Genomic DNA, 27,845 nt, shown 5'->3' with positions numbered 1-27,845 from the left:
AGGGCTTTCTGTCTGAACAGGAAGCGAGGTTCATCTTGAACACCGAAAAAAGGATCCCGGTGTTCTATTGCATCCCCAAGATCCACAAAAATCTACGGTCGCCTCCGGGTCGGCCGATAGTGTCAGGGATTGAATCCATATCATGCAAATTATCGAAGTATATTGACCAATGGCTTCAACCCCACGTGAAACAGGTGCCGTCATATATACGTGACACCACTGACATTGTTGGTACCCTGGAGGCGATTAACCCCTTAAGGACACAGCCTTTTTACACCTTAGGACCAGGCCATTTTTTGAAAATCTGACCAGAGTCCCTTTAAGTGCTGATAACTTTAAAACGCTTTGACTTATCCAGGCCGTTCTGAGATTGTTTTTTCGTCACATATTGTACTTCATGACACTGGTAAAATGGAGTAAAAAAAATATTTTTTTTTGCACCAAAAAATACCTAATTTAACAAAAATTTGGAAAAATTAGCAAATTTCAAAGTTTCAGTTTCTCTACTTCTGTAATACATAGTAATACCCCCAAAAATTGTGATGACTTTACATTCCCCATATGTCTACTTCATGTTTGAATTGTTTTGGGAATGATATTTTATTTTTTGGGGATGTTATAAGGCTTAGAAGTTTAGAAGCAAATTTTTAAATTTTTCAGAAATTTACAAAAACTCAATTTTTAGGGACCAGTTCAGGTCTCAAGTCACTTTGCGAGGCTTACATTATAGAAACCACCCAAAAATGACCCCATCTAAGAAACTACACCCCTCAAGGTATTCAAAACTGATTTTGCATATGTTGTTAACCCTTTAGGTGTTGCACAAGAGTTATTGGTAAATGGGGAGGAAATTTGAGAATTTCATTTTTTTGTCTAATTTTTCATTTTAACCCATTTTTTCCACTAACAAACATAGTGGGTTAACAGCCAAACAAGACTGTATCTTTATTGCCCTGACTCTGCCGTTTACAGAAACACCCAATATGTGGCCGTAAACTACTGTACGGCCACACAGCGGGGCGTAGAGGGAAAGGTGTGCCGTATGGTTTTTGGAAGCCAGATTTTTATGGACTGGTTTATTTACACCATGTCCCATTTGAAGCCCCCTGATGCACCCCTAGAGGAGAAACTCCCTAAAAGTGACCCCATCTAAGAAACTACACCCCTCAAGGTATTCAAAACTGATTTTACATACGTCGTTAACCCTTTAGGTGTTGCTCAAGAGTTATTGGCAAATGGCGATGAAATTTGAGAATTTCATTTTTTTGCCTAATTTTCCATTTTAACCCATTTTTTCCACTAACAAAGCAAGGGTTAACAGCCAAGCAAGACTGTATCTTTATTGCCCTGACTCTGCTGTTTACAGAAACACCCAATATGTGGCCGTAAACTACTGTACGGCCACACAGCGGGGCGTAGAGTGAAAGGTGCGCCGTTTGGTTTTTGGAGGGCTGATTTTGCTGGACTGTTTTTTTGGCACCATGCCCCCCTGATGCACCCCTAGAGTAGAAACTCCATAAAAGTGACCCCATCTAAGAAACTACACCCCTCAAGGTATTCAAAACTGATTTTACAAACTTTGTTAACCCTTTAGGTGTTGCACAAGATTTAATGGAAAATAGAGATACAATTTCAAAATTTCACTTTTTTGGCAGATTTTCCATTTTAATATTTTTTTTTCCAGTTACAAAGCAAGGGTTAACAGCCAAACCAAACTCAATATTTATGGCCCTGATTCTGTAGTTTACAGAAACACCCCATATGTGGTCGTAAACTGCTGTACGGGCACACGGCAGGGCGCAGAAGGAAAGGAATGCCATACGGTTTTTGGAAGGCAGGTTTTGCTGGACTGTTTTTTTTTACACCATGTCCCATTTGAAGCCCCCCTGATGCACCCCTAGAGTAGAAACTCCAAAAAAGTGACCCCATTTTAGAAACTACGGGATAGGGTGGCAGTTTTGTTGGTACTAGTTTAGGGTACATATGATTTTTGGTTGCTCTATATTACACTTTTTGTGCGGCAAGGTAACAAGAAATAGCTTTTTTGGCACCGTTTTTTTTTTTTGTTATTTACAACATTCATCTGACAGGTTAGATCATGTGGTAATTTTATAGAGCAGGTTGTCACGGATGCGGCGATACCTAATATGTATACAATTTTTTTTATTTATGTAAGTTTTACACAATGATTTCATTTTTAAAACCAAAAAAATGTTTTAGTGTCTCCATAGTCTAAGAGCCATAGTTTTTTCAATTTTTGGGCGATTATCTTAAGTAGGGTCTCATTTTTTGCGGGATGAGATGACGGTTTGATTGGCATCTATTTTGGGGTGCATATGACTTTTTGATTGCTTGCTATTACACTTTTTGTGACGTAAGATGACAAAAAATGGCTTTTTTTACACCGTTTTTATTTTTATTTTTTTACGGTGGTCATCTGAGGGGTTAGATCATGCGATATTTTTATAGAGCCGGGCGATACGGACGCGGCGATACCTAATATGTATACTTTTTTTTTATTTATGTAAGTTTTACACAATGATTTCATTTTTGAAACAAAAAAAATGATGTTTTAGTGTCTCCATAGTCTAAGAGCCATAGTATTTTCAGTTTTTGGGCGATTATCTTGGGTAGGGTATGATTTTTGCGGGATGAGATGACGGTTTGATTGTTACAATTTTGGCGTACATGCGACTTTTTTGATCACTTTTATTACCTTTTTTGGGAAGTAAGGTGGGCAAAATTTCAATTTCATCATAGTTTTTTATTTTTTATTTTTATAGTGTTCACCGTTCGGGTAAAGTAACATGACCGTTTTATAGATCAGGTCGTTACGGACGCGGCGATACTAAACATGTGTAGGGAATTTTATTTTTTTCATTTTTTATCAGTGATAAATGTGTTTTTTGATTTTTACTTTTTTTTCACTTTTATTCACTTTTTTTTGACCCAGACCCACTTGGTTCTTGAAGATCCAGTGGGTCTGATGTCTGTATAATACAGTACAGAACAATATATATTGTACTGCACTGTATTTTACTTACACTGAACAGATCTATGCCTTTCAGCACAGATCTGTTCAGCACCATGGACAGCAGGACGCCTGAGAGGCGTCCTGTTGCCATGGGAACCTTCCCCGTCTGCTCAGAACTTCGCAGACGGGGAAGGGTAAGGAGGGGATCTCTCGGGGGGCTGTCTGGGGGCTCTCTCCCTCTCCATCGGGGGGCTGCAAAGGCACAGCAGCCCCCCGATGGGAGAGGGAGGGAGCTCCCTGCGCTGTTAACCTTTTACATACAGCGGTCCGTACGGACCGCTGTATGGAAAGGGTTAAACGGCTGACATCGCATCGCAGATGTCAGCCGTTTATACCAGGGTGCCAGCAATGTGCTGGCACCCTGGTATCCCCACTGAACACCAATGAATTTTCAAGGGGAGGCGGGCGGGGGATCGCGATCCCGCCTGCCGCACCGCCCGCCTCCCGCACCGCCCACACCGCCCGCAACCCTCCCCCTGCACCTCCCGCCACCATAAAAATCATTCGGGGGTGCAGGGGGGGGTGAATAAAACTTTTTTTAGGCACAGCAAGTTTCTGATCCCCGCGGTCAGGGACCGCGGGGACCAGAAACTGCAGAAATCGCAGCAAACCGCAGGTCTGAATTGACCTGCGGTTTGCCGCGATCGCCGACATGGGGGGGTCACGGGACCCCCCCGCGCATTTAGCCTAGGTGCCTGCTCAATGATTTGAGCAGGCACCGGGTTCCGATCACTGCCGGCCGGGCGGCAGTGATCGGAACAACACATGACGTACCGGTACGTCATGTGTCCTTAAGTACCAGGACATCATGACGTACCGGTACGTCATGTGTCCTTAAGAGGTTAATTGGGTAGATGGTTGGATCTTGGGGACGCTGGATGTAGGATCCCTGTACACAATCATTGATCATACTCAGGGTGTGCAGGCGTTACAGGAACAGATGTCGAAAGAAGTCGGCCTCCCGAGTGAGCAGTTGGAGTATATATTGGGCGGGGTAAGATATATATTGGCCCATAACTATTTTGCGTTTGATCGGGAGTTCTATGTACAGCGTACTGGCACCGCCATGGGTACCAGATTCGCCCCCAGCTATGCCAACCTTTTTTTGGCGCAATGGGAGGAGGAGGTCATCAAGCCCAGGCTGGGGACGGATCTGGTACTGTGGCGGCGTTACATAGATGACATCCTGTTCATATGGCAGAACACGTCTGAATCTTTGGATGCATTCCTTCAGGATATCAATAAGAATGAAAAAAATCTGGTGTTCAGCCCCACAGTTAGTAAGCTGAAAGTAGAATTCCTAGATTTGGAAATACAGGTAAAGGGGGAACTACTATATTGCAACACTTACTTCAAACCAGTCGCTAAGAACAGCTTTATTAGATATGCTAGCTGCCACCTACCTCGCTGGTTGGTAAATGTGCCAACCAGTCAATTTCGGAGACTCAGGCGAAATTGTACAGATGACAATCAATTTGAGGAGGAAGCGACTGTGTTGAAGCAACAATTCCTAGAAAGAGATTATCCAGTTCAGGTGATAGATAGGTCACTGGAAAAAGTGAAAAGAATGGAAAGGAAAGATTTCTTTGTTGCGAGAGATCCCCCACCACAAGATGAGGTATTGAGAATTATACTACCTTTTAATTCTCAGTACAAAACAATGGAAAAAAGTATTCGCAAACATTGGGGACACTTATTAAATGATAGAGTCATTGGTCCTCTCTTGAGTGTAGCCCCCCAAATTACGTATACTAGGGCAAACAATTTGGCCGGCAAAATAGCTCCCACAGTGAAATTGAGGAAAGAAACTCAGAAAAAAGATAATTGGTTAGCAGTTAATGGTTTCTTTAGATGTGGTAGGTGTGCCAATTGCAAAATTACCAGCTTCCCAAAAAAGACCACAAAAGTAGAGTCGACTGTTAACTCATTTAGTTTGGAAATACAGGAATGCCTAACTTGCGATTCCACAGATGTGATATATTTGTTACAATGTGGATGCAAGAAACAATATATAGGCAGAACAAAAAGAACATTAAAAAAGAGAGTAGCGGAGCATGTGGCAAATATTAAGAAAGGCCTGGAGACGCACTCCCTATCCAGACATTTTGGAGTAATACATAATAATGATCCTACTGGGTGGAAGTTTGTAGCAATTGAAAAGGTAAAAAAACCCTGGAGAGGAGGGAATCATATTGCACATATGTCGCGTCAGGAATCCCGGAGGATTTTTGAATATGATACTATCATTCCCAGGGGCCTCAATGCTGAGATGGAGGTGTTTGGGTTTTTGTGAGGGCCTGTCCGGTAGGGATGGGACATCGCAGTTTGGTCGTTTATCGACACTGTGATCTCCCCTCCCTGCTGGACGGTTTCTCTTAATCTACAACAAGCTACAACAATAACAGAATGACTTCCTAGGCAATTGACCCATAATTGGTCACAAAACGCAATAGAAAACGCATGCAGCTCAATGTGGTTTGTGTGCGTTTTTTTGACAATCTGTGTGTTACTTTAATAGTTCTCTCCACTTGTTTTAGCAGTCCTCTCCAATTACTTAGATTTTAATGGGATATATATAAAGATATTTATTGTTTTAGACTTTTATGTAATGAATTGTTGAATATGTACAAATAGAAATGCACAGATGAACCACCGCACAAGGGTGAATCCACTCCGTCAATTATAAGATGGGGGTGGAGTTAACCATTTATAAAGAGTGAGGATCCGTTCACTCAGTAGGCCACTGAGGAAGGGGCGAGGGACCCCGAAACGCGTCTGGCGGTTGTTAGAGTGAGCGTTGATCCACCGCAAACTAAAGAAAATAAAGCCGGCAAAGAAAGGAAGATAAAGTGGACTAAGCAGCGCCACTGCGAAAGCTGTCGCACAATACTGACGTCACACAAGTAAAGCATCCGGTCTCCTTGGATACCCGGTCACGTGGGACGCTACGTGTAGGCGGAAGCACACCACGTGGGACGCTGCGGGTGTGCGGCCTACCATACCACCGCTGCAGGACTAGCAGTGAAGACCGGTAAGACCGAGCTCAGCTTGAGCAGAGACATTACGTTCAGTTATTGTGGAAGGCAGCGATATTGAGCCGATTATCGTAGGCCATACCTAGCAAGTCATTGGGCCCCACAGGCTAAGATTGTCACTGGGGGTCACCTAGTAATAACTATCCACTGCATTTGGATACTTACCGGACATTATTGCGGCTGTGGATAGTATTGGTGTGCTGCCAAACTCTATCAGCTGCTATTTGAATTGTATTTATATCGTGTCATTCCCTGCTATTTGAATTGTATTTATATCGTGTCATTTCCTTGTGTGCATTTTATAGATTTGTATATGGTCTATATTTTATTTGCATTTTAGGGGTATGTTCTTAATATTTTACCACAATACAGTGGAATAGATTGACACAATAAAGTGTACTACTAATACATTGCTTGGTGTTCCCTTTTGTAGTGTGCCCCCCCCATACCTGTTGTATACATTCTATTTCCCACTTGGTCCTGAGGGTGGGACCTGGGGGTGAGCACCATTTCCGTATAGAAAGGAGGTGAGCCGCTGTACTTTTTCTATATATTTTTTGTGCAAGTCCCCAATACCCTATTACTCTTGAGCAGCCTAATAACATGGACACAACTGTGGGGATACCAACCAGCAATCAGGAGACACACCACCCCGACGTATGTTTCGCCGTCGCTTCCTCTTGGGGGCGTGTCTCAAGATCTACCACCTCCTCTTAATATAGTACCCATGATAAGTCATAAATCATGATTGACAATTCAAACTGCCTATCAGTCTCACTTGCTGTTGTAATCCCCTCCTACTCATAATAGGGCAATATACCCATGATGCCTCCTGTTCCCTGTATTACCTGCGATATTCTGATGTGAAAGCAGTGCCTATAAGCACTCCCTCCACTAATGTGTCATGTGATGCGATCACATGACTGCAGGTCCTGCATCCACCATGATGATAAATAGATATATCTATAATATCTTATATAAATTTATAAATAAATAGATAGATAGATAGATAGATAGATAGACGTGGACACAACAACACTATGATTACATTGAAAGGATTGATACATTAAACTGTGTCAATGCTAAAATCTGCATACAGCCATGAATCCTATCCAGACAAACATCAGTGAAAATACATGAAATACACAAATTACCCAATAAATGATATACATAGATATACACTCACCTAAAGAATTATTAGGAACACCATACTAATACGGTGTTGGACCCCCTTTTGCCTTCAGAACTGCCTTAATTCTACGTGGCATGGATTCAACAAGGTGCTGATAGCATTCTTTAGAAATGTTGGCCCATATTGACAGGATAGCATCTTGCAGTTGATGGAGATTTGAGGGATGCACATCCAGGGCACGAAGCTCCCGTTCCACCACATCCCAAAGATGCTCTATTGGGTTGAGATCTGGTGACTGTGGGGGCCATTTTAGTACAGTGAACTCGTTGTCATGTTCAAGAAACCAATTTGAAATGATTCGAGCTTTGTGACATGGTGCATTATCCTGCTGGAAGTAGCCATCAGAGGATGGATAGATGTTCTCATTCTGTTTACGCCAAATTCGGACTCTACCATTTGAATGTCTCAACAGAAATCGAGACTCATCAGACCAGGCAACATTTTTCCAGTCTTCAATAGTCCAATTTTGGCGAGCTCGTACAAATTGTAGCCTCTTTTTCCTATTTGTAGGGGAGATGAGTGGTACCCGGTGGGGTCTTCTGCTGTTGTAGCCCATCCGCCTCAAGGTTGTGCGTGTTGTGGCTTCACAAATGCTTTGCTGCATATCTCGGTTGTAACGAGTGGTTATTTCAGTCAATGTTGCTCTTCTATCAGCTTGAATCAGTCGGCCCATTCTCCTCTGACCTCTAGCATCCACAAGGCATTTTCGCCCACAGGACTGCCGCATACTGGATGTTTTTCCCTTTTCACACCATTTTTTGTAAACCCTAGAAATGGTTGTGCGTGAAAATCCCAGTAACTGAGCAGATTGTGAAATACTCATACCGGCCCGTCTGGCACCAACAACCATGCCACGCTCAAAATTGCTTAAATCACCTTTCTTTCCCATTCTGACATTCAGTTTGGAGTTCAGGAGATTGTCTTGACCAGGACCACAACCCCAAATGCATTGAAGCAACTGCCATGTGATTGGTTGACTAGATAATTGCATTAATGAGAAATTGAACAGGTGTTCCTAATAATTCTTTAGGTGAGTGTATAATAAATATTCATACAAACCAATAAAATACCAATTCATGTACATTTATGTCAGCGTTTGCTGATCTAAAGTGCTGACTGTGTGTGCAAAAGTGATGATTGCTGGTTGGTATCCCCACAGTTGTGTCCATGTTATTAGGCTGCTCAAGAGTAATATTGTGTTGGGGACTTGTTGTTGGCATTCCCAGCTGGGGGTGCAGGCACTTGTCTCTATTACACAGCTAGGCATTGTGCCCTCTGAGTTTGAGTGTTATTGATGGATGCTGGGTGGGTGTAGGATTCGGGCAGTGTTTGTTACTTAACCATGATGGTTATAATTTGATGTTATTGCCTTTGTGTCCTTCCTTACCAGTTTAGTGTAATCGGAGGACACACATTGTTTCCATATTCTCTCCTGCATAACCAGTGCGGTTACAATGTAGCAAACGGTAGTGACTGTGCTGCTTACTTGTTTCAATCGCTCCTGAGGAAGAGTGATAGTGTATCTCCACGCAGAAACGCGTGGAGCGAACATTAATCATTAAAACTTTAGAGTATGTTAGGCAGGGCAGGGGCAGTTTTATTTACAAACGGCGGTAGACTGATTGAATGCGCCAGGCAGTGTCATACCTACTACATAGGCAGACCACACAGCTGCTATGGGGCCCATGAGGAAGGGGGGCCCCACAGTAGATGGAGAAGCCCCGCCCCCTAATTGCTCGGGTCTATCTTCCTAAAGCTAAAGGACCTTTAATGATGTCATCAAAGGTCCTGTAAGGGAACTGCACAGTGTAAAGTGCATTTCCCAGGTTAAAACAGTTCATCTGCCATGACCTATGATGACATCATATTCAACATCATAGATCCTGCAGGATCTAGCAAAGGAACTGCACCAAAAATTGTGTAGTTCCTAGGTTTTTTATACTGTTCTATATATATATATATATATATATATATACACATACACACACACAGCATATATTACACAGTATTATAGATACAATATGTACAGATATATAGTATACACAGCAGTGTTCTGATATATGAGGTATGAGGTATAATAGATGCATTATACACTGCATGTATTATACCTCTTACCTCACATATCAGTACACTGCCGTATATTCTATATACTTGCACACACTGCATATATTATACCCCGTTACTCACATATCAGTACACTACTGTATATGCTATACATCTGTACACACTGTATATATTATACCCCGTGCCTCACATATAGTACACTGCTGTATATGCTATACATCTGTACACACTGCATCTATTATACCTCGTACCTCACATATTAGTATACTGCTGTATATACAATATATCTGTACACACTGCATCTATTATACCTCGTACCTCACATATCAGTATACTGCTGTATATACTATATATCTGTACTCACTGCATCTATTATACCTCATACCTCACATATCAGTCCACTGCTGTATATACTATACATCTATACACACTGCATCTATTATACCTCGTACCTCACATATCAGTACACTGCTGTATATACTATATATCTGTGCACACTGCATCTATTATACCTCGTACCTCACATATCAGTACACTGCTGTATATACAATACATATGTACACACTGCATCTGTTATACCTCGTACCTCACATATCAGTATACTGCTGTATATACTATATATCTGTACTCACTGCATCTATTATACCTCATACCTCACATATCAGTACACTGCTGTATATACTGTATATCTGTACACACGGCATATATTATACCTCGTACCTCACATATCAGTACACTGCTGTATATACTATATATCTATACACACTGCATCTATTATACCTCATACCTCACATATCAGTACACTGCTGTATATACAATATATCTGTACACACTGCATCTATTATACCTCGTACCTCACATATCAGTACACTGCTGTATACACTATACATCTGTACACACTGCATCTGTTATACCTCTTTTGTGTGCCAGGGCTGTTTTGTAATCCCAGTCCGGCACTGATGGCATACAGTATAAAACACAGCAGCAAGTATAGTTCATGGAACAAAGCGAGAGGCCTGGAATGGGTAGTGGAAGGGGCTATAAAAGGGGAATGGGGGCCAAATTTAGATTCTTGCTATGGGGCCCAGTGATTTCTATGTATGCCCCTGGCACCAGGTTACGGTTTCCTTCCACTCAGGTGGACTGGATAGGAACACTGGGAGGTGAAAACATTAGGGAGACTTCTGGTACTGATAGGACCTGCTCTCAGTGGCTGTTTCATCACGCCTGTGTGTGACATGCACTCATTGGTATGAACAAAAGTGAGTCTATCCAAGGATAGTGCACCACAGGTTTCTAATCAGGTTACTATACATGTAGATGGCGTTTATCTTAGTCCCTCTATACATACATAGTATCCTGTTTGCCTGTCTTATACTGAAGAGGGTGTAAATGCCCCCTTTTTTTTATACAATTGTTCTTAATATAAATGTATTATTTTGTTTCCTTTAACATTCTATCAGGCTGAGATTTTATGATTTTAACTTGAACTTATACATTCTAAGGTTATTTTGGAGTGTGTTGCAAATCAATCTGATATACGCCTAATTTAGGCTTATTTCAGGTTCAGATTGTGGTGCAACAGCTAGTTCTCCCCGCTCACGGCAGTTCTAAAATTGTGCGCGTGGCGCGGGCGGAGAAAGCAACAGGCTGGCAGGACTGTCTCATTTACCATTTTCCATGCCTGTTTTAGAGGTGGAAAAACGTCTAAATGTAAGACAGCAAGGAATCTGTCTTAAATTTAGAACTGGCGGAGGATCTGCTGAATTTATGAAGAGACTGGCACCTCTTAGATGAAACCACTGCCGGCTCAGGGCTTTATTAAGGCTGGCGACTCTTCATAACCCTGGCGGATCCACCCCCAGTTTAGGAGTTTATTTAGACCGGTGTCTAAAACGCCAGTCTTAATAAATGTGCCCCTGAAAGTCTAACAGAAAATTGCCCTAGTTTAGCTGAGTGGCCTTTGTGGGGTGTATTGTGGGTTTTCTTCTCATTATAGGTATAGTGTAGTCCAGCCAACGCTGCTCTTCATTTCCATATGTAAATTATTATATTTTACTTTGATTGGCATCAGATACGCTTAGTGTTATTTTCCTTTTGGAAGAAGATCTCATTTTAATATATTTTCAAGACACCAAAATGCATGCAAACTTGCCTTCCTTTATGAAAATGCACAGTTGAACAGTTTGAGCCTACCCCCAGGGGAAAATCTTATTATTATAACAAGAGTTTTACCTGGGGATAGCTTTGACCTGTTCGATCAGTGCTATTTCAGAATAAGAATTTTCCCTGGTGGTAGTCTTGAACTCTTTAATCAGTACTTTTTCATAATAAGATTTTGCCCTGGGGTAGCCTTGATTGCTCAATCAGTGCTTTTTCACAAAAGAAAGCAAATTTGCATACCCTTAGGTTTCTGGGAAAGATATTTGAATTATTGAAAATTGCTTTTCTTTCAAAAAGAAAATAACACTAAGCATATATGATGCCAGTAGAAGTAAGATTTGTTGAATTACATATATTTTCCCCAGACACACAGAGCAGCATTGGCTGGACTACAATACAGTTTCTGGGTCCGCTTGTGAGATCCGTTTCAGGGCTCTCACAAGCGGCCCAAAACAGATCAGTTTAGCCCTAATGCATTCTGAATGGATAAGGATCAGTTCAGAATGCATCCGTTTGGCTCCGTTCAGCCTCCATTCCGCTCTGGAGGCGGACACCAAAACGCTGCTTGCAGCGTTTTGATGTCCACCTGACGATGCGGAGCCAAACTGATCCGTCCTGACTTGCAATGTAAGTCAATGGGGACGGATCAGTTTTCACTGACACAATATGGTGCTATTGAAAACAGATCCGCCTCCCATTGTCGTTCAGTGTAAGTCAAAACGGATCTGTATGCATTATCATGGTAATGCAAACGGGTCCATTCTGAACGGATACAATCGTTTGCATTATAGGTGCGGATCCGTCTGTGCAGATACCAGACGGATCCGCACCTAACACAGGTGTGAAAGTAGCTTAAAACAAGAGGGGCCTGGATGCTTTTTATTTAGAGTAAAAATATTACATGTTATAATTAGAGATGAGCGAATCGAAAGTGTGATGACGTCATAAGTCACAACGCCAGCCGACGTGATGACGTAGTCTCGCACCGCACAGGATTTCGGCCAAGATCTTCAAGCAAGATGGCAGCGGCCGGCCTGTCGTGAGCAAATGGAGGAGGTGAGTTTGATGAAAAAAAAAATTATTGTTAATTTTACACTCAGATGCCGCGATCATGTTTGAATGCCGCATCTGAGGGGTACAATGACGGGGCGGCGCTATCACAGCTCCCTGTCATTGCACCCGCTACTTACAAAAAAATGCGCTTTGTGACGAAGTAATTCGTCACAAGCAAATTTTTGGGTGAAATTCGGTGAATCAATTACAATTACTAGATTACTAGATTACTGGAGAAAGAATATACATTTGATGAGGGGAAATAGTTTTTCTTGCCTTTTGAAGTTTTTTTTAAAGGGTAACTGTCATGTTGTCATTAAAAAAAAAAAAAATTTTGCATATGTTACTGCTGCAGCAGCATTATGCATAAAGCAATCTTTCGTTTCTTCACATACCACTGTTTTCCTTGAGTTTTTCCCTTAGTTATGGCTGTTTAAACATTTACAATATGAGGACCTTCTCAAGGTGGCTCCTCTGCCAGTTCGGAGGCCAATACTGCTTTCCCTCACTTCCCATACACACTTGGTGTAGCCAGCTGCTCCCTGCCAGCCAATCAGATTGGATTACTGAGAGACACGCCTCCTCACTCTGAAGCCTAACACAGTGCAGTGTGGAAGATCGCCCCTCTGTCTTCTGTTTATACTAAAAGTAAGACAGACAAACCCTACAACGGTCTTTTAAGGGAGCAGTGGAAAGGGACAGAGGACATTAATGAAAGCTGTTATTATAAGGTAATTACAGATCTTTTGACAATCATTGACAGACTAACTCAGGTATACATGCCTAGCACTAATAAACTAGCAAATAAATAAAAAATATGACAGTTACCCTTTAAGTTCCTCTAGATAAACGTTTCAGGATAATAGGCTGGACTAGATGGATTTATGTTTCTCTTTAGCCTTACAAACTATGTTACTTTGTAAAATAGCATTGTTTTTTTATGTGCTGCAAATGTTGACCCAATTGGAGTTCAACTTGAAAAGTAAAGTACAAACAAGGTAATTTAGTTCAGTTTTATGGTATTATAAGATGTTATTAACATTTTCCAGGAAAGAATAAAGGGTAGTGTTAAAGCATAATACAGTGTGTAGGCAGGCATGCTATGTATCTCAAAAGCATAATAGTCAATTATAGAGAGCATGTATATTATTTTAAGAAATGGTATGGTATTAACTATTAAATTACACATTCCTAGTCAAAAAGCAATGGAGCATAATAAAGTTTATAGTATAGAAGCTGAATAAGAACAAAGAAAACTGTACTCCCTAATTCCAATATTTGCTTAGTCCATAATCACTCTCAATTAGTCTGTCCTCCTCTGAGCCATTGTACCAGGGTGTTTAACAATGACAACATTTTAAATTGGAGTTTGTGATTGACAACATACTAAATACCATGTTTCTATCTTTTTCTGAAGATTAGCGTGATGAGCCAACTTAAACATATGAGTAATAAGAGAGGTTATATGCAAACAACATGTTATTGTGCAAATACAAATGTATTAATGATTAAGCAGAGCATATAAATTAGAGAAGGGTGGTCTGAATTTGCATTAATATGACATAAACCAATATCCTGATTAGAGATGAGCGAATTTCTCAAAAATTCGATTCGGCTGGTTCGCCGAATTTTCCATAAAAATTTGCTTTGATCCAAATAAATTTGCGACGAATCGCATAAAAAACAGCTATTTCCAGGCTGCATAGAGCCTTTATATGGGTGCAGAACACTGTGCCTTGCTGTAACACGCATAGGGAGTGTGCTGGGGTAGTGAAATAGTATTGTCAGTCAGTATGACATGCCGATGACAGGCGTCGCTATTAGAATCACACTGCACACTTCACTTATTTGGGCAGTCACGGGGCCAAAACCGACCAAATAACTGAAGTATTAACTCAGCCTTACAGGTCAATGTTAGTGTAAAGAAGAAGCACACTCCTTTTACACCGTCGGCAGCTGATTCCACATAGATGTCTACAGAACCTGTTCTATTAAACATTTATACAAGTAGAGCCCCCCCGACAGAGTGGAGAGGGTGTTAGCAGTATGTTTGTGTTGACGTCACTGATTATTTTGCCCTTCCTCTGATCCGTCAGAATAATAACCCACAAAAAATGGATTCTGTGTGGGGCATCCGCCTTCACTCGGTCAGCATTTGCTCAATAGTGTTGAGCGAGAATATTCGAATAGCGAATATTTATCGCGAATATCGCAACTTCGCTAATTCGCGAATATTTCAAATATAGTGCTATATATTTGCTATATCGAATATTTAGCATTTTTTAACATCTGAAAACATGATTCCTCCCTGCTTCTTTCTTGTGGGTCAATGAGTCATTGGCCCACAAGCAACTTAAGCAGGAAGGAATGATGTTTTCATATGGAAAAAAATGACGAATATTCAAAAAAACTAATATATTCGCTATATTGCTATAACTTTGTTTTTTCGAATATTCGTCATATTCTAAAACAAGAATATATAGCAATTGTTAAATGGGATATTAATTATTGATATTTATGCAAATCTCAATAACTAATATTCATAAATAGGCGTGAGTCATCTAGTGATGACTCCGCCTATTTATGCCTAAATCATATATAAATAACTAACCTATTTAGCTATGTTAACTAGCTAACTACCTCTGTTGCACTCCACTGAACTACCTGTGGCTATTGCTGCGGCGCCTTACTACTACAGAAGACTACACACTGTGCTTAAATAAAAGGTATTTATTAACACACTATACGTCACAGTATAATATATTTGCTTATATCTATATATATCTATATCAAGGGAATAGATATATATAGTTATAGCAGCACACAGCAATATAAGTAAACACTCTATAACAACACACTAATACGGTTCTAACTACACTAACACAGTCCCAAGTCCTCCCCAGGATCTAACTACAATTACAATAATACACTTACATACACACAAATATCAGTAACCCACCCACTTGACTCTAAGCTATCCCTATGGGAGGCAAAGGGTTAACACACACTCAGCTGCTACTGGGGTAAGAAGGCAGCAGTGAAGGGGTAGGATTACAGGGCAGCTACAGGGGTAACTGGGGCTGCCTCAAGGGTACAGGCTCATCAGGGATTAATGCTAAGGCAAGGCAGTATGCAGTGAAGGGGTTAATGGTCAGGGCTCTGCAGGGAACACGGCAATGCAGTGGTTAATGCTCTGCAGGGACTTGCAGGGCAGACTGCATGGGTGTCAGGGCAGAGCAGGGGAACAGGGCTAAGGTTAGTGCTGCAGGAGTTCAGCAGCCGGGGTTAGGGGATGGTCGGTGGAATAGGGGTAAATCAGGGCAGGAGGATTAGGGGTCTGGAGGGAAAGGGTTACTCAGCAATCTCCAGAGGCATGTGGCCTCTCTTCCTTCAGGGAGCTGTTCCCATGTGTCTCTGATTGTAGTCCGGTTCCAAGAGGCTGCACCTTTGTCCTGCTTGGGCTAATATAGCCCAAAGCAGCCCCCTCCTCCTTCAACAGGATGGTGATGACATCATCGTGGGCGTGTGATGGAATTCTTGAACTGAATCAGTTGCCCCCCCCCTGAGGCTAGCTCAGGAATCAAAGACTTCCTGCCCAAGGTGTAAATGAGAGCATCCCCCAGATGCCACAAGACCACGCCTACGTCATAACAGAACTAGGCTGACCAATATATACACATATACATACATACAGTGGGATGCGAAAGTTTGGGCAACCTTGTTAATCGTCATGATTTTCCTGTATAAATCGTTGGTTGTTACGATAAAAAATGTCAGTTAAATATATCATATAGGAGACACGCACAGTGATATTTGAGAAGTGAAATGAAGTTTATTGGATTTACAGAAAGTGTGCTATAATTGTTTAAACAAAATTAGGCAGGTGCATAAATTTGGGCACTGTTGTCATTTTATTGATTCCAAAACCTTTAGAACTAATTATTGGAACTCAAATTGGCTTGGTAAGCTCAGTGACCCCTGACCTACATACACAGGTGAATCCAATTATGACAAAGAGTATTTAAGGGGGTCAATTGTAAGTTTCCCTCCTCAATTTTCTCTGAAGAGTAGCAACATGGGGGTCTCAAAACAACTCTCAAATGACCTGAAGACAAAGATTGTTCACCATCATGGTTTAGGGGAAGGATACAGAAAGCTGTCTCAGAGCTTTCAGCTGTCTGTTTCCACAGTTAGGAACATATTGAGGAAATGGAAGACCACAGGCTCAGTTCAAGTTAAGACTCGAAGTGGCAGACCAAGAAAAATCTCGGATAGACAGAAGCGACGAATGGTGAGAACAGGCAGAGTCAACCCACAGACCAGCACCAAAGACCTACAACATCCTCTTGCTGCAGATGGAGTCACTGTGCATCGTTCAACCATTCGGCACACTTTACACAAGGAAATGCTGTATGCGAGAGTGATGCAGAGGAAGCCTTTTCTCCGCCCACAGCACAAAAAGTGCCTCTTGAGGTGGGCTAAAGCACATTTGGACAAGACAGCTTCATTTTGGAATAAGGTGCTGTGGACTGATGAAACTAAAATTGAGTTATTTGGCCATAGCATGGGGCGTTATGCATGGAGGAAAAAGAACACAGCATTCCAAGAAAAACACCTGCTACCTACAGTAAAATATGGTGGTGGTTCCATCATGCTGTGGGGCTGTGTGGCCAGTGCAGGGACTGGGAATCTTGTCAAAGTTGAGGGACACATGGATTCCACTCAGTATCAGCAGATTCTGGAGTCCAATGTCCAGGAAACAGTGACAAAGCTGAAGCTGCGCTGGGGCTGGATCTTTCAAAAAGACAACGACCCTAAACACTGCTCAAAATCCACTAAGTCATTTATGCAGAGGAACAAGTACAATGTTCTGGAATGGCCATCTCAGTCCCCAGACCTGAATATAATTGAAAATCTGTCGTGTGACTTAAAGAGAGCTGTCCATGCTCGGAAGCCATCAAACCTGAATGAACTAACGAGGTTTTGTAAAGAGGAATGGTCCAAAATACCTTCAACCAGAATCCAGACTCTCATTGGAACCTACAGGAAGCGTTTAGAGGCTGTAATTTCTGCAAAAGGAGGATCTACTAAATATTGATTTCATTTCTTTTTTGTGGTGCCCAAATTTATGCACCTGCCTAATTTTGTTTAAACAATTATAGCACACTTTCTGTAAATCCAATAAACTTAATTTTACTTCTCAAATATCACTGTGTGTGTCTCCTATATGATATATTTAACTGACATTTTTTATCGTAACAACCAATGATTTATACAGGAAAATCATGACGATTAACAAGGTTGCCCAAACTTTCGCATCCCACTGTATATATATACTGATATGATCCCCAGGTTGTGTAGTATATGTATATATATATATATATATATATATATATATATATATATATATATATATACATATACTACACAACCTGGGGATCATATCAGTATATACATATATACCCACCCAACCTGGAGGCACTTAGGTATACATGTATATACAGACACACAACCTGGACAGATGCATATACTGGGCCCACATTTAGGTATATACATCCATATAGATGTTTGGGGCACATCTACATGCATGTACATATATACAATATCATAAATGGGCAGTAATGAGCCCACCTGCATATGGATATATTATACATAGAGATGCATGCTGACAAGGGGGCATACATACATCTCCATGTATACACCCATACCACCTGGACCGGCCCATGCAAAAGGGCCAATATATATGCATATATGTAAGGGCATATATACATATATATTTAAATCCAACACTACCCTCAACAATCCCCCTGTTGTCGGAAATACGACAATCAATTTCTTGTGGGAAGGGTTGGGATAGTTTTGCCCCCTCAATCGCACTCTTGGAGACTGTTCAGGAAGGACTGAAGTAATATGGCCCTTAGGTACCTAGTCATCACCCATCGCGCACTAACATCTCCGACCTGCCCATTTTCGTGACCAGGCGGCGCCATCCACAGAATACACCGTCTTCTTCTCTGGAACTTTCTTGGTCTGCGGTCTGGCAGTGTCTATCTTCAGGTGTCAGCCACTCCCAATGACTCTGGAATGGCTTCACCCTCACAGTCTATGGGTCGATCCACATAGCAACCGTGGACTAGTCTGCTGTCAGTGTCGATCTTTAGATACCCACCACCGTCCCCATCTTCGTCTTTCTTTAGTCAGACTCTGGGATAGCTTCACCCTCACGGTCTCCAGGTAGTACGGTCAACCGTGGAATGGCCTCCTGTTAGTAACGGCACAACTTTTCTTCCGACACTGCTTCTTCCATCTTGATTGAAGAATCAGTTTTTGGGGAGGTTCTCCCATGGACGGATACATAGATCTTTACAAGGCAGGTCAGAATTTCTGGTAAGAAGTGATGTCATGGTACCTAAATTCTAACTGCGGGAAAGAACACCGCACTAACTGACATTCAGTCCAACCCTTACAAACTTCACCGTTCTTGGGGCTAAAGTTGCAAATAACTTGGTACAGGAAGGGGCCTGTCCCTCGGGAATCTACTCTTTTCCCCATTCACACAAAAACAGGTCACATCCCTCCCAACACCACCAAATTCCATTTAATGTGTGTACCCATAGAGACTCATGCAACCTGGTCTATCTCTCTACACCTCCAAAGACACAGGTAGGTCACAGACCCCCGTGTCAATGGGAAACGACTATAGAATGCAAATGTGTACAGCCAAATTATAACTCACCGCAGTGCGTTGGGCAAGTTTCCCTGGGTATAGGCTGTCACACATTTGTATCTAGAGTGTCTATGGGTACACAATCGACCAACATACAAAATCAATATATGTACATAGTACTATGGGGTTTCGGGATAGCACAAGTTATACGTCCCAAACCCTCATAGGAAACAAAGTGTGTCCATAAGATGTCTGGCTACAGAATTATATTGGAGTCATGTCCTGAGCCTCCACCTCCGGTTAGTTCGGTAAAATTCTGTCTGGTTCTGGTGTGCTTGGTCAATAAATGCCTTGACCCTCCGATGCACAGTCCCATGTAGATGATGATGACCAGAACCAGAAGAACTTTCACTGGGTGAAACAAGAGATAGTAGCTGAATAAGCTCTTCTACCCGAACATCTCAAAGTCTTTCTCCAGTGCCTGAGATAATGCTCCCGCTGGATTGTGGCACAGTCCTCCATCTCTTGAAAACCTCTGAACAAAGGTTGCTTGATTGCCAAAATCCAGTGGGATCCTCTGGAGCCTCACAAGAGTGTCAGGGGGGATAGCTACTCTCTTCTGTGGCGTCATCTGGGTTTTTCCTCTGCTCCATAGTGAACACACCTATGACAGAAGAAAATACCAGGCGCTCCTGGGGGATTTCTCCACTCACGGTGTAATTAGATGTCAAAATCCCAGCACCAATACCTTTGACCCATGAGTAGAGAAAGGTATTGGGCTGCCCTTCATCTCATAGGACCCCTCGTTATCCTAACACTGGTGTCTGAACACCCTACCTTCAGAGGATCGCGTCCCCTGCTTCACATCCCTCTGCACCAACAGATAAGGATGGCCACCCTACTAGGTTAGGATATCCGTGGTGAGCTGAGGACAAAGCACCATCTTGTTATTGATGGCACTGTATCCCTGTCCACTTATGTGTACTCAGGCTGATTTCCCCCTGTGATCCTGTCTGGTGGAGGCCTGCAGAATCAATGGCATGGGTCATGCCCTGGCTCTTCAGGACTCCACAACACAAAAACATTCCACACTCTGCTGCCAATCAGTCTGTGTCCAATCCCAATCAGAGCTCTGTTACCTGTTCGGACTAGAATGAAGTGCGCAGCACAACATTACACCAATGTTGTCTGTCCGGCCCAGTCCCCAGTGTAACACTGCCCTACCAAAAACCTTGAGCAAAACAGTGCTACCTGTATCGATCAGAGACCTTGGTTGCTCATCGTGACATCCCACTTAACTGTGTTCCAATGTCACCCGTTCCGCAAACCAATAATTTTCTCGATCCACAGTATAACAAAGTTCTACTCAAAGGGGACACAAGAATGAATCAAAAACAGCAGCGACTGGACTTACAGAAAGGAATGTAAACTACAAAAATCAGCATGTTGGAACACATTCGTAGACAAGGACCACCACCCTCAACATCAAGAAAACTTACAAACAGATAACAAAAACACACAACATGGACATACACAGGGAACAATAGTACAGGGGTGTCAAATGTTGCCTAGCCTAGCTTGGCCATTCTGACCCCTCAGCAGCTGGTGATGCTGCCGAGAGGTAACTCCTTTATGGCCAAGCTGACTAGACCCCACTACACAATTTGTTACGTGGCTAATACTACTGTTGGACACATTGCAATTACTTGCACAAGGGCAATTCCTTGCAATGTGTCCTTTGTTCCCACACCTGAAACACGTGACTTGGTTTCCTGTCCTGTGTGTTATGTTCCTATCTGTTTTGCAGTGTCTCGCTATGTGACCTAGGCCATCACATGCAAAACATCTGATGTTTGCTCTGCATTGCCCAGGTCTGTCTATACTGCAGCCATGCTCCCTTCTCCTAAATTGTTCCATTCTCAGGGACGCACTCTTCACAACAGTTCTTTTTCCCAAAGTCAGGGAAAAATCTCTGTTAGTCTGGACCGGCTTGATCTGATGATTTGACCGGTCACAGACTACTCTCCCCCCCTTTTTGCCCTGCACAGGGCAAAGTTTTGGGAGATTCCGACCGTGACTTTACGGAAAAAGAAAGGGCCAGCACCAAATTGGTGATAGCCTGTTGCATGCCAGACATTAGCTGGGACCTTACAGCAACCTCAGCCTTCAATTTGGCTACCGTCACATCAGTAGAGGCAGTCCGCTCCTTGAAGGCCTTGACCTCAGTATAAGACTGAGTCAACTTAGCCTCAATTTCCTTCTTCTGCCTCTGCAGCTCTACTAACTGTGACTCTATCCTAGTCACCTGCGCATCTCGGTCAACAGTAGACTGAACATTCTCTGCCAGCTGTGCCTGCAATGCCGAAACCTGGTCCGAATTACTGGCACAGCATTGGCAGTGAATGTATGAATGGAGGAATTGTCTCCGTTGACCGAGACACCAGCGCAACTTCCTTTGGCCTGCAGATGCTAACCTCAAATGTATGCACAAGTTTGGCTAGCATCCGAAGCCGTTTGGTGGCCTTGTTCAACACCATCCGTTTGTTAACACATAGCTTGTCATAACTACAAGCCTGTGCTAACAAATCAGACCACAGCATTTCTGCTGACTTGTAAGTGGTGGGGAGGATGAGGTTAAATGTGCTGTGTTTAGCTAGGTGGTGTAGTGTGAAGTCCATACTTACGTCTTGATGAGAGGCCATCTTCCTTGGAGCTGTCCTTTGTTGTCCCTTGTGTGCTGCGTGGAGGAGGTCCTTTAACGCCCGTCCAGCCGGACTTCTCTGTTCAGCTCCGACGCTGATGGTCCTCTCTTCAGTCACGCATGTGCCGACTTATCTCCAATGTTCAGTGGGCGTGCAAGGCAATCAGAAAATCGTTAAGGCTACTTTCACACTTGCGGCAGGACGGATCCGACAGGCTGTTCACCATGTCGGATCTGTCCTTCCGCTATTTCGCCGTGCCGCCGGACCGCCGCTCCGTCCCCATTGACTATAATGGGGACGGGGGCGGAGCTCCGGCGCAGCACAGAGGTGCACGGCGAAAGCCGCCGGACTAAAAAGTCCTGCATGTCCCCATTATAGTCAACAGGGACGGAGCGGCGGAACGGCAGCACGGCGAAATAGTGGAAGGACGGATCCGACATGGTGAACAGCCTGTCGGATCCGTCCTGCCGCAAGTGTGAAAGTACCCTAATACACAAAAATCAGAAAAGATTTTAGATTCTCTGCTGTAGAGATTGCCCTGTGTCTAGTTCTGATTGAGAAAACCGCTTTACCTGTCCGAACTATCAGGCTATGGACGTTCAGAATCCACTGACCGCGTCCCTCCCACCTGACTAGTTCACAGCGTAAGCGATTTTTCTCACCAATACCAAACACAGATACAAATTCCTAGCAGTGGGCCTGGCTCGCCAATGTTAAAGGGGATATTAATTATTGATATTTATGCAAATCTCAATAATTAATATTCATAAATAGGCGTGAGTCATCTAGTGATGACTCCGCCTATTTATGCCTAAATCATATATAAATAACTAACCTATTTAGCTATGTTAACTAGCTAACTACCTCTGTTACCTATACACTCCACTGAACTACCTGTGGCTATTGCTGCGGCACCTTACTACTACAAAAGACTACACACTGTGCTTAAATAAAAGGTATTTATTAACACACTATACGTCACAGTATAATATATTTGCTTATAACTATATATATCTATATCAAGGGAATAGATATATATATAGTTAAAGCAGCACACAGCAATATAAGTAAACACACTATAACAACACACTAATACGGTTCTAACTACACTAACACAGTCCCAAGTCCTCCCCAGGATCTAACTACAATTACAATAATACACTTACATACACACAAATATCAGTAACCCACGCACCTGGCTCTAAGCTATCCCTATAGGAGGCAAAGGGTTAACACACACTCAGCTGCTACTGGGGTAAGCAGGCAGCAGTGAAGGGGTAGGATTACAGGGCAGCTACAGGGGTAACTGGGGCTGCCTCAAGGGTACAAGCTCATCAGGGATTAATGCTGAGGCAGGGCAGTATGCAGTGAAAGGGTCTCTGATTGTAGTAGGGTTCCAAGAGGCCGCACCTTTGTCCTGCTTGGGCTAATATAGCCCAAAAGCAGCCCCCTCCTCCTTCAACAGGAGGGTGATGACATCATCGTGGGCGTGTGACGGAATGCTGGAACTGAATCAGTTGACCAACCCCCTGAGGCTAGCTCAGGAATCAAAAGACTTCCTGCCCAAGGTGTAAAATGAGAGCATCCCCCAGATGCCACAATCACACGCCTACGTCATAACAGAACTAGGCTGACCAATATATACACATATACAGTTGTGGCCAAAAGTTTTGAGAATGACAAAAATATTAGTTTTCACAAAGTTTGCTGCTAAACTGCTTTTAGATCTTTGTTTCAGTTGTTTTATATCCTCCTCAACGGTCTCTGGGTCAGGAGCCTGAACACTCGCAGCACAAGCTCCCGTGCCACGCTCCTCATCACTAGCGGAGGAAGCGGCGGATGTCTCCTCCAGATCTTGGCTGGGCAGTAGCTGCTGACTGTCCTCTAGTAGCTGTTCCGCACTGAAAAGTGAAGCTGAGCCTATAGCATATACTACTTCTCGCGGTGAGGGAACAGAAAAGAACAGAAGCAGGTTGAGGACAGGTGAGGGCACAGGGCCGGCTCCCGGGCCATGTCAACTAAGGGTTGTATGTAGAGTTGAGCGAACACCTTGATGTTCGAGAAGTTTGTCCGAACTTCCCGAAAATGTTCGGGTTCGGTATCCGAACTCGAACCGAACTTCGCCCCAAACCCGAACGCCATTGAAGTCAATGGGAACCCGAACTTTTCGGCACTATAAAGGCTGTAAAATAGCCCAGGAAAGGGCTAGAGGGCTGCAAAAGGCAGCAAAATGTAGGTAAATCCCCTGCAAACAAATGCATATAGGGAAATGAATTTTAAAATAATTATAATAAATTAACCAATATCAATTGGAGAGAGGTCCCATAGCAGAGAATCAGGCTTCATGTCACCCACCACTGGAACAGGCCTCTGTGAGATATTTAGGCCCCGGCACCCAGACAGAGGAGAGAGGTCCCATAGCAGAGAATCAGGCTTCATGTCATAGCAGAGAATCAGGCTTCATGTCACCCACCACTGGAACAGGCCACTGTCAGATATTTTTAGGCCCCGGCACCCAGACAGAGGAGAGAGGTCCCATAGCAGAGATTCAGGCTTCATGTCATAACAGAGAATCAGGCTTCATGTCACCCACCACTGGAAGAGGCCATTGTCAGATATTTTTAGGCCCCGGAACCCAGACAGAGCAGAGAGGCCCCATAGCAGAGATTCAGGCTTCATGTCATAGCAGAAAATCAGGCTTCATGTCACCCACCACTAGAACAGGCCACTGTTCAGATATTTTTAGGCCCCGGAACCCAGACAGAGGAGAGAGGCCCCATAGCAGAGATTCAGGCTTCATGTCATAGCAGAGAATCAGGCTTCATGTCACCCAACACTGGAACAGGCCACTGTCAGATATTTTTAGGCCCCGGCACCCAGGCAGAGGAGAGAGGTCCCATAGCAGAGAATCAGGCTTCATGTCATAGCAGATAATCATGCTTCATGTCACCCACCATTGGAACAGGCCATTGTCAGATATTTTTAGGCCCCGGAACCCAGACAGAGGAGAGAGGCCCCATAGCAGAGATTTAGGCTTCATGTCATAGCAGAGAATCAGGCTTCATGTCACCCACCACTGGAACAGGCCACTGTCAGATATTTTTAGGCCCCGGCACCCAGACAGAGGAGAGAGGTCCCATAGCAGAGATTCAGGCTTCATGTCATAGCAGAAAATCAGGCTTCATGTCACCCACCACTGGAACAGGCCATTGTCAGATATTTTTAGGCCCCAGCACCCAGACAGAGGAGAGAGGTCCCATAGCAGAGAATCAGGCTTCATGTCATAGAAGAGAATCAGGCTTCATGTCACCCACCACTGGAACAGGCCATTGTCAGATATTTTTAGGCCCCGGCACCCAGACAGAGGAGAGAGGTCCCATAGCAGAGAATCAGGCTTCATGTCATAGCAGAGAATCAGGCTTCATGTCACCCACCACTGGAACAGGCCACTGTTCAGATATTTTTAGGCCCCGGAACCCAGACAGAGGAGAGAGGCCCCATAGCAGAGATTCAGGCTTCATGTCATAGCAGAGAATCAGGCTTCATGTCACCCAACACTGGAACAGGCCACTGTCAGATATTTTTAGGCCCCGGCACCCAGGCAGAGGAGAGAGGTCCCATAGCAGAGAATCAGGCTTCATGTCATAGCAGATAATCATGCTTCATGTCACCCACCATTGGAACAGGCCATTGTCAGATATTTTTAGGCCCCAGCACCCAGACAGAGGAGAGAGGTCCCATAGCAGAGAATCAGGCTTCATGTCATAGAAGAGAATCAGGCTTCATGTCACCCACCACTGGAACAGGCCATTGTCAGATATTTTTAGGCCCCGGCACCCAGACAGAGGAGAGAGGTCCCATAGCAGAGATTCAGGCTTCATGTCATAACAGAGAATCAGGCTTCATGTCACCCACCACTGGAACAGGCCATTGTCAGATATTTTTCGGCCCCGGAACCCAGACAGAGGAGAGAGGCCCCATAGCAGAGATTCAGGCTTCATGTCATAGCAGAGAATCAGGCTTCATGTCACCCACCACTAGAACAGGCCACTGTTCAGATATTTCTAGGTCCCGGCACCCATACAGAGGAGAGGTTCATTCTACTTTGGGTTGCCCCGCAATATAATGGTAAAATTAAAAAAAGAGGATTGAATAAGGAAGTGCCCTGGAGTACAAGAATATATGGTTAAAGGAAACCTGTCAACTGGATTTAGTGTATAGAGCTGGGGACATGGGCTGCTAGATGGCCGCTAGCACATCTGCAATACCCAGTCCCCACAGCTCTCTGCGCTTTTATTGTGTTAAAAAAAACTTTTTGATCAATATGCAAATGACCTGATATGAGTCCTGTATCCGGAGATGAGTCAAGCGGAAAGGAGCCCAGCACCGCCCCGCGTCCTCCGAATCTCCTCCTTGCTGGCTGACGTCACAGAGCTGGAGCGCCGAAATCTCGCGATGCGTGAGCTAGCGCATGCGCAGTGCCGGCATCATGTTCATTCCCTGTGCTGGCATCAGCACAGGGAACAAACTACGCATGCGCTAGCTCGCGCATCGCGAGATTTCGGCGCTCCAGCTCTGTGACGTCAGCCAGCAAGGAGGAGATTCGGAGGACGCGGGGCGGTGCTGGGCTTCTTTCTGCTTGACTCATCTCCGGATACAGGACTCATATCAGGTCATTTGCATATAGATCAAAAAGGTTTTTTAACACAATAAAAGCGCAGAGAGCTGTGGGGACTGGTTATTGCAGATGTGCTAGTGGCCATCTAGCAGCCCATGTCCCCAGCTCTATGCGCAAAATCCTGGTGACAGGTTCCCTTTTAGGGGAGGTAGTTATAAATGTCTAATCTGCACAAGGGATGGACAGGTCCTGTGGGATCCATGCCTGGTTCATTTTTATGAACGTCAGCTTGTCCACATTGGCTGTAGACAGGCGGCTGCGTTTGTCTGTAATGAAGCCCCTGCCATGCTGAATAAACTTTTAGACAAAACGCTGCCCGCCGGGCAGGCCAGCACCTCCAAGGCATAAAAGGCTAGCTCTGGCCACGTGGACAATTTGGAGACCCAGAAGTTGAATGGGGCCGAACCATCAGTCAGTACGTGGAGGGGTGTGCACATGTACTGTTCCACCATGTTAGTGAAATGTTGCCTCCTGCTAACACGTTCCGTACAGTGGCGTGCCTACCATATAGGCAGACCACGCAGCTGCTATGGGGCCCGTGAGGAAGAGGGGCCCGCAGTGGAGAAGAGGCCCCGCCTCCTAATTGCTCCGGTCTATCTTTCTAAAGCTAAAGGACCTTTGATGATGTCATCACAGGTCCTGTAAGGGAACTGCACAGTGTAAAGTGTAGTTCCCAGGTTAGAACAGTACTTCTGCCAGGACCTGTGATGACATCATCTTCAGCATCACAGGTCCTGCAGGATCTAGCAAAGGAACTGCATCAAAAATGGTGTAGTTCCTAGGTTTGAAAGGTACATCTGCCAGGACCTGTGATGACATCATCACAGGTCCTTCAACCCCTAACAGTAAGTATTAGAAGTTCACAATCAGCTCTGCATTGATCCATACAGACTGGAATGGAGTGGTAAGAGGAGGTCCTCTATTTCTTGTCATTTACCCCCCCCCCCCATGCCCTGTTTTTACTGATTGCACACTCATGTATAATACTTCAGACAGGTACAGTGACCACTACCTCATGTACCTCACACACACGGTGACCATAATGCATAACTGACCACATATTTCTATAAACAATGCATCTACAGTATTATACCTTGTATGCCTCACATCTATATATATATATATACATATATATATATATATATATACACACACACTGCATATATTAAACAGTATTATAGATGCAATATATACAGATATATAATATATATTGCAGTGTACTGATATGTGAGGTACGAGGTATAATATATGCAGTGT

This window comes from Bufo bufo, chromosome 1 (genome assembly GCF_905171765.1).
Source record: "Bufo bufo chromosome 1, aBufBuf1.1, whole genome shotgun sequence".
Classification (NCBI taxonomy): Eukaryota; Metazoa; Chordata; class Amphibia; order Anura; family Bufonidae; genus Bufo; species Bufo bufo.
The sequence above is the reverse complement of the archived record's forward strand: the minus strand, read 5'-3'. Positions refer to the sequence as shown.